The sequence below is a fragment of the Hylobates moloch genome, unplaced genomic scaffold (genome assembly GCF_009828535.3).
Source record: "Hylobates moloch isolate HMO894 unplaced genomic scaffold, HMol_V3 SCAFFOLD_17, whole genome shotgun sequence".
Classification (NCBI taxonomy): Eukaryota; Metazoa; Chordata; class Mammalia; order Primates; family Hylobatidae; genus Hylobates; species Hylobates moloch.
The window spans coordinates 62,109,938-62,123,854 of record NW_026652292.1 but is presented as its reverse complement, the minus strand read 5'-3'; positions in this window follow the sequence as shown (position 1 = coordinate 62,123,854).

The following is a 13,917-nucleotide window of genomic DNA, read 5'->3' as shown; positions in this document are numbered from 1 at the left end:
AACTCAGGGCTCCTTCTGAACTACCATGGTACCTTGTACATGCTTCTATTTATTCATTTATCATCCTGTGTTTGTTTATTTCTGTACCAGTGTGTGTTAGAACACATATCTCTATAGACACTATACTTATTCTGCCTAACATCTCCTAGAGACTATGGTAAGCAGAATTCTAAGACAGCCCCATGATTTCCACTCCCACTGCTATTACACCCGTGATTAAGTTCCATTATATGGCAAAGGTAAGGGATCTCACCCCCTTGATTAGGTTACATTATAGAGCAAAGGTGGAGGGATTTTGCAGATGTAATTAAGGCTCCAAATTGGTTGAATTTAATCAAAAGGGAAATTATTCTGGATGCCCCAGACTTAATCAAAGCCCTTGAAAAGAGGGCTTAGGTTTTCTTTGCAGTCAGAGAATATCCTGCTGGCTTTGAGGAGCAAGTTGCCATGAGTTCTTCAGCTATAAGGAAATGAGTTCTGCAAAACAAACAAACAAACAAAACAACTAAGTGAACTTGGAAGAGAAGCTCAAGCTTCTGTTAACATTTTGATTGTAGTTTTGTCAGACCCTGAACAAAAGATCAAGCTACTCTGTGCTCTAATCTGTGCTCACACTACTGACCCACAGACACTGTTTTAGGTTGCTGTGTTCATACATAATTTCTTGTGAAAAATAGAAAACTAATACAGAGAATATTATATTAACCTCCTAAGTGAATTCCCTGTATACAATTTACCATTAAACTTTTGATCTGTTATACCACATCTAGATTAATCTTTCTGAAGAGCTACGATTTTATTATTCTCTGCTAAAGACCTCCATTTAAAAACTCCTCATTTCCCACAAAGTAATGAAAAACTCCGTAGTCTATATTCTCAGTGATCTTCTTCCAATTTGTCTTTCAAAACCTACCTCCCACTACTCTATAAAAACTTACTCCACTCTAATGAAATAATCATTCCCTCTTCTTACACATGATCTAGGCAATTATTGCCTCTATACTTTTGCTATATCTACAAACAATTAAATACAGGATGATAAGTGCAAAAATCAAAGCATGTTTAAGGAACCATGGTAGTTCAGAAGGAGCCCTGAGTTCTTTCTGGGTAAAGAAAAATCAGAGAGCACTTCCTTGAAGAGGGGTTTCCTAAAGCATGAGTAAGATTAGCAGAGTTAACAAATGCAGAACACATATGTCAAGCAAGAGGAATGATTATCAGAAGAAAAAATAATATCATATTTGATGAAAAATGAGGCTACAATTAGTAGATATAGCAAAACCTATTTTTCAGCAAATATGTTGAAAAATATGAAGCTACAATTAGTAGATACAGAAAACCTATTTTTCAGCTCTCAATCCCAATTCTTAACTTTCATTATTATTATTTATTGAATATATACTTTCTTATCTTTAAAGATAAAAGTTTTGCATTAGGTTGGCTATAATAAGAGCATATTTTACCCAAATTCTCCCCTGTAAAGCCAACTGAAAACAATGAAGAACATAAAAAGACAGTCATAAATGCCTATAAGTGATGTAGAAGACATCCATCCTGTCAATCAATAAACTATAAATAATCATCACTAAATATTGTGAAATACAACCATACTGAAGAAAGACTTTGAAAACATATAAGTACTCCTGCAGAATGTGGAAAGCTAGAAGAAATCTCCATAGTCAGGTGGCTTATTCTAAGGGATAAATTTATTGACTTATAAAGTACATGACAGTACGATAAGAGTGTCAACTTTTATCGAGACCTCAGCCATAGACGAGAAAGGGCCAAATGAAGATAACCACTGTGTTAGTCAGGTTTGTTATATATATATATATATATTGTTATATATATATATACACACACAGATATGTGTTGCTTAATGTCAGGGATAGGTATAACCTATTGCTGCTAGGCTACAACCTTGTAGAACATGTCACTCTCCTGAATACTGTAGGCAATTGAAATACAATGGTAAGTATTCGTGTATCTAAACAGATCTAAACATAGAAAATGTACAGTATAATCATGACATATCAGATAAAAAATGGTACACATGTATAAGGCAATTACCATGAGTGGGGCCTGCAAGACTGGAAATTGCTCTGCATGAGTCAGTGGGTGGTGAATGAATGTGAAGGTCTAGGACATTACTATACATTACTAGAGATTTTATAAACACTGTGCATTTAGGTTACACTAAATTTATTTTAAAAAATTATTCCATAATAGCCTGGGTGTGGTCGCTCATGCCTGTAATCCCAGCACTTTGGGAGGCCAAGGCTGGCGGATCTTGAGGTCAGGAGTTCAAGACCAGCCTGGGCAATATGGTGAAACCCCATCTCTACTAAAAATGCAAAAATTAGCTGGGAGTGATGACGCGTGCCTGTAATCCCAGCTACTGGGAGGCTGAGGCAGGAGAATTGCTTGAACCTGGGAGGAGGAAGTTGCAGTGAGCTGAGATTGAGCCACTGCACTCCAGCCTGGGCGACAGAGAGAAGCTCTGTCTCAAAAAAAATCTATATCTATATATATAGATATTTAGATATAATTCTATATTAAATAACCTTAGATTACTGTAACTATTCTTACTTTGTACAATTTTATTTTTTTTAAATTTTGGACTCTTTTCTAATAAACCTAGCTTAAAACACAAATACATTTTACAGCCATACAAAAATATTTTCTTTCTTGATATCCTTATTCTGTAAGCTTTTTTCATTTTTTTTAACTTTTTAACTTTTTTGTTAGAAACTAAGACACAAACAAACACATTTGGCTAGGCCTACACAGGATCAAGATCATCAATTTCACTGTCTCCCGTCTCCATGTATTGTCCTAGTAGAAAGTCTTTAGGCGCAATAACAGGCATAGAACTGCCATCTCTTATGATAACAATGCCATCTTCTGGAATACCTCCTAAAGGGCCTGCCTGAGGCTGTTTTACAGTTAAATTCTTTTTTAATGAGTAGAAGGAGTACACTATAAAATAATGTCAAAAGGTGTAGTATAGTAAATACATAAACCAGTAATACAGCTATTTATTATCATTGTCAAGTGTTATGTACCATCCATAATTGTATGTGCTATTCTTTTACATGAATGCTAGCACAGTAGATTTGTTTACAGCAGCATCACCACAAACACATGAGTAATGCATCACACTATGACCATACAATAGCTATGACATCACTAAGCAACAGGAATTTTTCAGCTCCATTATAATATGTATGGGACAGCTGTGTTTTTGTGGTTCATCATTGACTGAACTATGGTACATGACTGCCTACACACACACACACACACGCACACATTCTGAGAAGTATCAGGATCTGCTGTCTGCAAGCGGGAGACCCAGGAAAGCCAAAGAGATAATTTAGTCTGAGTCCCCAGGCTTGAGAACCATTGAATCCATGCAATAAACTCAGCCCAAGGTCTGAAGAAGATGAAATGTGATGTTCCAGTTCAAGTGGTGTGGCAAGAAAAAAGGGGTAATTTCCTCCTTCCTTTGCCTTTTGTTCTTTTCAGGCCTTTAGTGAGCTGGATGAATGACCACTCACATTGAGAAAGGCCGTCTGCTTTACTGAGCCCACCAGTTCAGATCCTGTCACATTTAAAAACATTCTTACAGATATACCCAGAAATAATATTTAAACTGGAAACATTGGGGCTAGTCAAATTGATACATAAAATTAATGATGACAAGCACAGAAACTAACTTTGCAAGAAGCTGGTTGCTTTTGTGGCAAGATGAATGAAAAACCAGAGTGAGTAATCACATATGAATCTACTGATCTTGCCAGTTACTTAAACATAAACAATAAGCCCACAATAATAATTGTAATATGTGATTTTTTGCTGTAGAATTAGCAGACCTTCTATTGACTTAGAATAGAATCATGTTTCTGGGGTAGATTGTGTCAACTGAATTAAATCCAACCTGCCTGCTGTTTAGCACCCTTTGCAAATCTCTCTCCACCTACTACTGCTCTTTAGCAAACTGCTGGCTCAGAATAAATGTCCCAAATTTAAAAAAAATATATGAAAGTCTCCAACATTGTAATTACTCAAAGACACAGCCAGGAGAAAAGAGAAATATCAAAGAAATGTAAATAATTTCAAGCATAAATATCAGCATAATTGTCACAAAAGATAACTAAAAATGAAGTACAAGCACTTTATGATAAAATCAAGGTAATTAAAAAAATTAATGTCATCCTGAAAGGAGACTTAAAGTTATAGACAAAAGTGATAAGAAATAGAAAAACAAATAAATAGTAAGATGGAAAGTAAGATAGCAATAAATGGAAAATTTAAAAAGAGCTTCAGTTATTAAAATTATATTAAAAAACAGTAAATACAAGAGTAGACATTGCTAAAAACATTGTGAACAAAATAGGCTTCAGAAAATTGAACAAAATAAAACAATAAAATGTTTTAAAAAGAATTACAGAGAAAATGACAGATCTGAAAGGCAGTCAGAAGATTCATAATGTGCACATACTTGGTGTTTCAGATGAAGTAAAAAGTAAAAGTGAAACAGGAGAAATATTAAAGATGTAGTAAAAGAAAACTTTCCAAAAGTTAAAAAAGACATGAATCTAAAGAATAAATAGGAAAATTGTACCTTAGAAAAACTTCATACAGGATAAAAACAAAGAATAAATGATAAAGTATAAACAATGAAAGGGTTATCTAGGGAAGATATTCAATTTATGCATAAAAGCAAAAAATTCAGGCTGGCTTCAGGCACTTTTATTAAGTTTAAAATTTTGAAATGTGTGAAGAGCAATGTTACATAGTCCTCAGAACAAAAAAGTGTAACCCAAATGTTTTATACAACTTTCAAAAACTCTTAGAATACAGCACCCATGAGCTCTTAATAAAAAAAAAAGTTGATGTACATTCTTTCATAAATCACATAGTGAAAGAAATAAGCCTGGAAATAGGAATGAGTAGTAAATACATAAAAATAGGTAATTAGAAATAAAGAGGTATGGGAATTATGGAATACAATATAAATATTATTTATATTGTAATGTAAAATTATTCTGCAACTATAATACAAATCTCAAGGTAAAAAAGAAATTTTAAGTGTGCTGTTTCTCTTCCTTTTTAATAACTGGAGATTAATTCAATATATAAATAATTTAATACAAGTTTTAGAAATTTAAAAGTTTGAAATGACCTATAGAAAAATTAAAAATAGAAATATAGCCAAACCAAACTTGAGACTAGTTTGGAGAAATAGATGTGGTAGACAGGAATGGAAATTAACTAGATACCTGGTTTTTATTGATAGGAGATCAATTTATGATATCTAAAGTTGACATATACAGAAAAAAATATTGAAATCTAATTAATATATAAAACTTTAAAGACAACGTTCCAAAATACTAAAAAGAGCCCATAAACTTGTTAAATTATCAGGAGGAAAATGCACAAACATAGCAAATTAGAGAAATGTTGGTTTTAGAAAGGAGAATGTTAAATGAATAAATTGGGATTACATGTTCTCATTTCTGCACGTGTACATTGATATCCATGTATATGCATTGAAAGTTTCTAGAAGTATAAGAAGTAGTGACCAATAGTAACTTCCTGGAAGGCTGAATTAATAGAAAAAGCTTTATTTTGTAAGCTTTTGATTTGTTTGTATATTTTGCTATGTCCATTTATTACTTTACAAAAATTAATAAAATATGTATCTATTAATCTACATCATATATAGCAATATATATTACATTATACATTGTGCAGTATATGTTATGGTGCAATATAGGTACATTGTACAACATATGCTACATAAATGTACAAAACTTATTGTTCGATATAATCATTATATACATATAACAATATAGACCTTTGAAGAAGAAATATAATCACATTTGCAATATGATTACATTGTCTCTATTTAAAGGGGAAGAAAACACACATGGAGATCAATCCAAGATTGTTATTATTATCTTCGTGTATATTATGAAGCCTTTTCCCATACACATATTTTTCTAATAGATTTTTATTATATTTTACATAGAATTCTGTATCCCACTTTTTCAGTTGACTAACATAACATTTATTAAAATGATTCCATATTCTTCATATGCATAATTGTAATGTCTGGAAAATATTTCTTAAATAACCATACCATATTTATTTGAGTACATTATGAGTCAACATTTAGATTGATTTCATTTTTTTCATCATTGTAAATAATATTACAAGAAACATTTGTTTTCCAAATGATTATCCTTATTTAGTACATTTTTATTAAGGTAGATTCTCAGATGTGGAACTGTATCAAAGATATCAGTTATCATACTTGTGGACATTCTTTATTTCCCACTGGCTAATGTAATCTCTAAACTAGGACACCTTGGCACACTTCTTTACGATGTACTATACAAATTTAAATTTCATAGGTGACTAATATCCAACCAACATATGAATATATAAAGTGGATATTAATCAATAAAAGACACTGTAACCAGGTTGTAATAACATTAAGCTGTTGGTAAGAGGTCTACACTAGAGATCTCCAGTCTGTGATACTTCTGCTTCACACACCACTACTGTTACATCAAGATTTTCCAAGAGCTTCTGAGTTCTCAACTTCCTTAGATATTCTTTCTTAAAATTAGTCTCCTTGAGAACACAAAAAGCACAATGCAGATTTGTTATTTCCACCTTCTTTGACAAAAACTTCTTTTCTTCCACTTTAGGAAGGAAAGGAGTAGCTCTCACTAATCTAGAATCTACCGCTGGTGAAGTGCCCTGGGCTGTATAAACCTCTATGACACCAAACAAAGGGGCAAAGTTTGGCGGAGATGCTGAAAAGCTGAATGACTCTAATGACTACCTGACAAATCTTTCTTGAAAGTCAAATGGTTTCCAAATCTTTGCTTTCAGAAAAATTGGGGAGGACCTAATCAAGGTGTCAGCTAATAGAGTAAAAGTAATTTATGCAAGATGACTGTGAATTTGGGCAAATATCTCCAAAGGAGATCAAAAATGGAGGGACATTGATCCTTCCATTTATGTCCACTTATTTATATGACTATGATTCCTCAGGGCTTATATCTGTAAAATCCCAAAATAGAAGCAAAACTCAGGCAGCAACTATGTAATTCTTGGTAATATTCCACCCATTGATATCAGAACCAATGAACAAATAAAAGACATCTACCTCACTGCAAGATGAATATCCAATAAAATATTAAATTCATGCTTTATAATTGTTAATCAAATGTGAAGTATAATACATTGTTTTGATCAATGTTGTGCTTATGCCAATTTCAATAACTCAATGTGGAAAATATTTTTAACATTTAACAGTCTTATGGTTACAGGAAACATTTAAAAATTAAATCTCCATTTATATACCTAATATATTTTAGAAAAGTATGTTAAGGTAATCAATAAAATCCTTTCAAGCATAAAATACATGACATTAGGATAAAACATTTTGGAGAAAGTAGAATAAAAATGCTAGCTTGAAGAGCAAAATTAATGCTGTTATATTTAAAGCTGTTTATGTATTTTAAATGAATACTAGTGAGTATTTAATAATATGGTATTTACATTGTATTGGAAAAATTTAAAGCATAATCTAACAGTTTTATTTTTAAATGTCAATATTTGCACTATGCATGAAATGACGTCTTTGAAAGTGTTTAAATATATGATGACAAATTTCAGCTGCCAACCAAAAAATGTAAAAATATATGTATAGTTTTACTAAATTATTTTAATGATACTCAAAACATTTCAAGGATACTCTGTAAGCTGCACTCATTAATCTTGATACTTTATCATAATTATTATTCCAAGTATTATACACAACAGACAACCTCACCTCATCCTTGAGCCCCACTTTATCCTTATGACACACCCCACTTTATCCTTATGACACACCCCACGATGGTCTCACCCCAAAACATTAACGCCATTTAAGCTCTGAAACCATCTCTGACAACCATCAAAATCGAAGAATTAAATAGCACACATTCAGCAAAGCTAACTAATGAACTTTAGTGTTTTCCATTGATCCTGTCACTTTGCTCCTTTAGTACAAAGGAAAACCAAACACAGTCAAGCCAATTTCTTTTCTTTTTCTTTTTTTTTTTTTTTGAGACAGAGTCTCGCTCTGTTGCCCAGGCTGGAGTGCAGTGGCACGATCTCGGCTCACTGCAAGCTCCACCTCCCGGGTTCATGCCATTCTCCTGCCTCAGCCTCCCAAGTAGCTGGGACTACAAGCGCCCGCCACCACACCCAGCTAATTTTTTCTATTTTTTAGTAGAGATGGAGTTTCACCATGTTAGCCATGATGGTCTCGATTTCCTGACCTTGTGATCTGCCCACCTTGGCCTCCCAAAGTGCAGGGATTACAGGCGTGAGCCACCGTGCCTGGCCTATCAAGCCAGTTTCTAAGGTGAGCATCTCTTCTGACAAGAAATGACTCCAGATAGACCATTGATCTCTCCTGTTGCTCTTGCCACTCACAGCTATGGCTGTTGCCTCTCAGTCTTCTAGTGTATTCTACATCCCAGGGGCAACAATTAGGCTTTTGCTGTCTTCTTTCAAACATCCAACATGTTTGTTACAGGGTAAGACATTCCAGATGTGATGCAAAAAAAAAAAAAAATCTTTTCAGTTAAAAATTTTCTTGAAAAGATTTCTGATTTTCCATGTCTGTGGGTTATTTAGAGTTTTATTCTAGCGACTTTTATTTGTTCTGGAATTAAATAATGGAAAGGATAGAAATGAAACTGATTTGAAAATATGCATTTAAAAGATAATATGGAAGATCTATATAAGCCTAACAGGTTGTACCACATGCTTGTTACTCAAGATAAAGCGCTATTAAAATGCTCTTTGATAAATTGATCTATTGGGAATATCTAAAGTTCTTATTCTCTCAATGAGGAGGAAGAAAGAATTATTTCCTTTATGTAAATGGAGATGTTTCAAGGGTTTCCTCAAAATTAAATATAAGATTCAACCAGGGCATAACTCTCTGGCTCAAAAGGTGCCTTACAAACATGTCAAGCTGGAAGAAAATTGTATGTAATAAAACAAACCAGATTTTGATTGCTCTACTTCTTTTTCACCTTTCCAAAATATAGTCATAAAAAATGTATTTAAATCAGGTAATCCAATTTGAAATTATGGTGATTTTTAATGCTGAATCAAAAAGATGCTAAAGGGAAAACAACATTACCCATTTCCACCAAACACACACATCTAGAATTTGAACTCTCTACCTTTGCAATATGAAAGAAACCACTCAGACTTTCACAGAATTATTTGTGCACGTAAAACATACACAGCAGTGTTAAAGGTATTGAGGATTCAAGCTGAATAAAAAACAATCCATTCTAAGAGCTCACAGTCTATAGGGAGCTAAAATTATAAATTGTAAATTTATAATTGTATATTGTAAAAGGTAAATTTATAAATTGTAGTGCACTATGTATTTTAGTGAGAGGAATAATAATCATTTTCTACTACTGATTGTGTTTCTTCTACTTGATGGCTACATGCCGATCATGTGACTTAATATTTTTAGTCTCCTAATGGTGTCCTAAAGTAGATCTTATTATCTACTAAATCTGAAGTTGAGAAAGAAAATGTAGTCAATTTTACATAACAACTATGTAATTATGGGCCGGGCATGGTGGCTCACACCTACAATCCCAGCACTTTGGGAGGCCAAGGTGGATGGGTTGCTTGAGGCTAGCAGTTCGAGACCAGCCTGGGTAACATGGCAAAACCAAGTCTCTACTAAAAATACGAAAATTAGCCAGGTGTGGCAGCACACGCCTGTAGTCCCAGCTACTCAGGAGACTGAGGCAGGAGAATAGCTTGAACCTAGGAGGTGGAGGTTGCAGTGAGTCGAGATTGCACCACTGCACTCCAGCCTGGGCAACAGAGTGAGGCTCTCTCCAAAAAAATAAAAGTATGTGATTATAGCATAAGAGATAATAAACGTGTATAAAATGCATAGTGTAGCTGCTAGTACATTTTTAGTGTTTAATAAATGGCAGACACTAATGGTTGGTCTTGTAACACAATTGTAAGTCAATAAAAAATGGAGAATGTCAGGAGTTCAAGACAAGCCTGTGCAACATGGAGAAACCGCATCTCTAAAAAATATATAAAAATCAGCCAAATGTGTTCACCTGCACCTGTAGTCCCAGCTACTCAGGAGGCTGAGGTGGGAGATTGAGGCTGTGGTGAGCTGAGATTTCACTACTGCATTCCATCCTGGGTAACACAGTAAAACCTTGTCTCAAAATAACAAACAAACAAAAAGGGTATGGGAGTCAATGGAAAGGGGATTATAAGGAAAGACATACTAAAAGAAGGGACAGCCACAATAGGAGCTAAATTTTGCGTGGACGGCCATGCAGATGGTAAGGATTAGGGTATGAAATACTTTCTGCCTGACTTTCATGAAAACATGCTGCTGGATTTCCTTCTGCCTCTTTTCTTGTAATTTTTCATGATTTTTCTTAGCTGGATTTTCCTCTTCTATTCACTGGCTAATTCTGAAATATTTCCAGGGCTTTGTCCTCAACCCTCTTTGTTGATTCTTGTAATTCCTCAAAAGTGAACTCCTCCATTCCCATGACTTTAAATGCTACCTTTATGTAGGTAACTTTCAAATTTATATTATCAACAGTAGCATACCCTCTAAGCTCCAGGCCTGTATACCCAATTACATACTCGTCTTCTCCATTCGAATATCTCATAGGCATCCTCACACTTGTCTGCTGAAATATGAAAACGTGTTTACTCCTAAAACCTGGATTTTCCCCTTTCATTACCATTAAAGTTTCCACTACTTATCAGTTGCTGATGCCAGGACGCTGGGGGTTATCCATAACGATTTCTTTTTTCTACCAACATGAAATCCATTAAAATCTGACATCAGCTTCACTTCCAAAAATATATTTCAAATCTATCTCACATCTCCCATTATTACCATCATCACTAATCACCTGATCCACACATGAAAACTTCCCTCTTGGTGTTTTTGTGTGGTATGGTTTAAATATGTTCCCCCAAAAAGCATGTGTTGGAGACCGAATTCCCAATGCCATGGTATTAAGAAGTGGGAATGCTGACAGTATGAAAATTATGTCATGAAGCAGAGCCTTCCTTGCTAATGGATTGATGCCATTTTCAATGGAGTGGGTTCCAATAAAAGGACAAGTTTTGCCCCCTTCTCTTTCTCTCCGATTCTCTCTTTCTCTTGCTTTCTTACCTTCTCTCTCTCTCTCTCCTTCTCACTCTTTGCCATGGGATGATGCAGCAAGAAGGCCCTCCTCAGATTCTGGTCCCTCAGTCTTGGATGTTCTAGACTTCAGAACAATGAGCCAAATAAATTTCTGTTTATTATAAAATACCCAGTCTGTCGTATTCTGTTATGGCAGCACAAAATAAAATAAGACAGAAAATTGGTACAAGAGTAACTAGAGTATGGATATAACAAATACATAAAAATGTGAAAGCATCTTTTGAACTGGGTAATGGGCAGAAGCTGGAAGAGTTTGAAGGAGCAGGCTAGAAAAAGCTGATATTGCCCTGAACAGAGCATTAAATGCAATTCTGGTGAGGGGTTAGAAGAAGAGAATAACTGTAGTAAAACTTCTTAGAGATTACTTAAAGTGGTCATAATCAGGTTGTTAGTAGAAATATGGATAGTAAAGACAATTCTGATGAAGTCTTAGATGAAAATGAGGAACATCTTACTGGAAACTGGAGCAAAGGCCATTTTTACTATAGAGTTGCAAAAAATAAAACAAAAAAAAACAAAAAACAAAAGCAAACAAAAAAAGAATACCCTGGCAGAACTGTTTCCATGTCCTAGGGCTTTATGGAATGCAGAATTTAAGAGCAATAAACTAGGATATCTAGTAGAACAAATTTCTTTTTTTTAAATTTATTTCTTTTATTATTATTATTATTATTATTATTATTATACTTTAAGTTTCAGGGTACATGTGCACAATGTGCGGGTTGGTTACATATGTATCCTCGTGCCATGTTGGTGTGCTGCACCCATTAACTCGTCATTTAGCATTAGGTATACCTCCTAATGCTGTCCCTCCCCGTCCCCCCACCCCACAACAGTCCCCGGAGTGTGATGTTCCCCTTTCCGTGTCCATGTGTTCTCATTGTTCAATTCCCACCTATGAGTGAGAACATGTGCTGTTTGTTTTTTTGTCCTTGCGATAGTTTACTGAGAATGATGGTTTCCAGTTTCATCCATGTCCCTACAGAGGGCATGAACTTACCATTTTTTATGGCTGCATAGTATTCTATGGTGTATATGTGCCACATTTTCTTAATCCAGTCTATCGTTGTTGGGCATTTGGGTTGGTTCCAAGTCTTTGCTATTATGAATAGTGCCGCAATAAACATACGTGTGCATGTGTCTTTATAGCAGCATGATTTATAGTCCTTTGGGTATATACCCAGTAATGGGATGGCTGGGTCAAATGGTATTTCTAGTTCTAGATCCCTGAGGAATCGCCACACCGACTTCCACAATGGCTGAACTACTTTACAGTCCCACCAACAGTGTAAAAGTGTTCCTATTTCTCCACATCCTCTCCAGCACCTGTTGTTTCCTGACTTTTTAATGATGGCCATTCTAACTGGTGTGAGATGGTATCTCATTGTGGTTTTGATTTGCATTTCTCTGATGGCCAGTGATGATGAGCATTTTTTCATGTGTTTTTTGGCTGCATAAATGTCTTCTTTTGAGAAGTGTCTGTTCATGTCCTTTGCCCACTTTTTGATGGGGTTGTTTGTTTTTTTCTTGTAAATTTGTTTGAATTCATTGTAGATTCTGGATATTAGCTCTTTGTCAGATGAGTAGGTTGTGAAAATTTTCTCCCATTTTGTAGGTTGCCTGTTCACTCTGATGGTAGTTTCTTTTGCTGTGCAGAAGCTCTTTAGTTTAATTAGATGCCATTTGTCGATTTTTGCTTTTGTTGCCATTGCTTTTGGTGTTTTAGACATGAAGGCCTTGCCCACATCGATGTCCTGAATGGTATTGCCTAGGTTTTCTTCTAGGGTTTTTATGGTTTTAGGTCAAACATGTAAGTCTTTAATCCATCTTGAATTAATTTTTGTATAAGGTGTAAGGAAGGGATCCAGTTTCAGCTTTCTACATATGGCTAGCCAGTTTTCCCAGCACCATTTATTAAATAGGGAATCCTTATCCCATTGCTTGTTTTTCTCAGATTTGTCAAAATCAGATAGTTGTAGATATGCAGCATTATTTCTGAGGGCTCTGTTCTGTTCCATTGATCTATGTCTCTGTTGTGGTACCAGTACCATGCTGTTTTGGTTACTGTAGCCTTGTAGTATAGTTTGAAGTCAGGTAGCATGATGCCTCCAGCTTTGTTCTTTCGGCTTAGGATTGACTTGGTGATGTGGGCTCTTTTTTGGTTCCATATGAACTTTAAAGTAGTTTTTTCCAATTCTGTGAAGAAAGTCATTGGTAGCTTGATGGGGATGGCATTGAATCTATAAATTACCTTGGGCAGTATGGCCATTTTCACGATATTGATTCTTCCAACCCATGAGCATGGAATGTTCTTCCATTTATTTGTATCCTCTTTTATTTCATTGAGCAGTGGTTTGTAGTTCTCCTTGAAGAGGTCCTTCACTTCCCTTGTAAGTTGGATTCCTAGGTATTTTATTCTCTTTGAAGCAATTGTGAATGGGAGTTCACTCATGATTTGGCTCTCTGTTTGTCTGTGATTGGTGTATAAGAATGCTTGTGATTTTTGTACATTGATTTTGTATCCTGAGACTTTGCTGAAGTTGCTTATCAGCTTAAGGAGTTTTTGGGCTGAGACAATGGGTTTTCTAGATATATAATCAGGTCATCTGCAAACAGGG